The following is a 1,272-nucleotide window of genomic DNA, read 5'->3' as shown; positions in this document are numbered from 1 at the left end:
AGGGAAGGCTGGATGACATGTTTCCAAATCTTCAACAGGTGTCTTCTCCTCTCCAGACGCCCGAACCGATGTTATAAGTTCCTTTTTCATTGAATAGGAAACTTTCATCTCCTCAGTGTTGTTAATTGGAGGGAGTGGGCGCCTGTAGTTGGACTCATCCTCTGAGCCATCTTCAGAATTATCCGTCATCACTGAGCTGGCTCGTCTGTTTGGTTCAGAGGTACAGTCTTCCTTAACCACACTGTGTCTGTCATCCTGTGCGTTATGTTCAGATGTATGATGATCATCATCCAAAGAGTAGTGGTCTTTACCAGGGAATGGTGGATGACATGTTTCCCAATCCACTACAGGTGTACAATGCTGTATTTCCTCTTCTCTCGTCACCTGAACTGCTGTTGGAGGCAGCATTTTTTTCTTTGCTGCAGACACTTTCATTTGCTTAGGATCCTTGGGAGTTGGAGGATGTGGGTACTTGGGCTCAAACCTTTCTTCTGAGATTTGGGCAGAAGTGTTGTCCATCCTTCGACTGTCATTTATAGGTGGAAGAATTTTCGTGGACCCGTAGAGAGTGGTATCCCTTTTCGTCCTTGTAGCTCTGTCTGGTGTTGGAGGCACCATTTTTTTCACTGCGGGGGTTGGCTTTGAAGTCACATGCTCCTGACTTCTTTTTGTTAACNATCCCTTTTCGTCCTTGTAGCTCTGTCTGGTGTTGGAGGCACCATATTTTTCACTGCAGGGGTTGGCTTTGAAGTCACATGCTCCTGACTTCTTTTTGTTAACATCTCCGCCAGGGTTGTGTAACTCAAAAGAGGCTTGTGACAAATTATATTACGACATAATAATATAATGTCATCTAGCCGGAACCCGCCCATGTTCCTTAATTCTTCAAACACCTCCGGATCATCCATTTCCATTAATTTGAGAAGTTCGATCTGTTTTTCTATCAGAATCTTTTTCTCCAGCATTTGCGAGATGGGTTTCTTCTTGCTAATGGTTGCTTCTGCTCTAAACTTTTCAGCTTCTATGAGTTTCTGTGAAGCAAGTGCTAAATCAAATGCCACAGTTCTCTTTCTTTGCTCTGTTGTGACTTCTTCATCCTCGACCACTTCTACGTGTCCATGTGTGTCTAATTCGAAAGCAGCCTCCTCAGTTTGGCTGTAAACTGTTTCTGGAGCGCTTTCTTCATATCTCGTCTCTCGTTCTGTTGTGTGAATTGTTTGTTCATTACAAACCTGAGCAGCCTGGCTTGCTTTCAGTTTTTTTTGTTCTAAT

This window comes from Oryzias melastigma, unplaced genomic scaffold, assembly GCF_002922805.2.
Source record: "Oryzias melastigma strain HK-1 unplaced genomic scaffold, ASM292280v2 sc00322, whole genome shotgun sequence".
In the NCBI taxonomy this organism is placed as follows: Eukaryota; Metazoa; Chordata; class Actinopteri; order Beloniformes; family Adrianichthyidae; genus Oryzias; species Oryzias melastigma.
The sequence above is the reverse complement of the archived record's forward strand: the minus strand, read 5'-3'. Positions refer to the sequence as shown.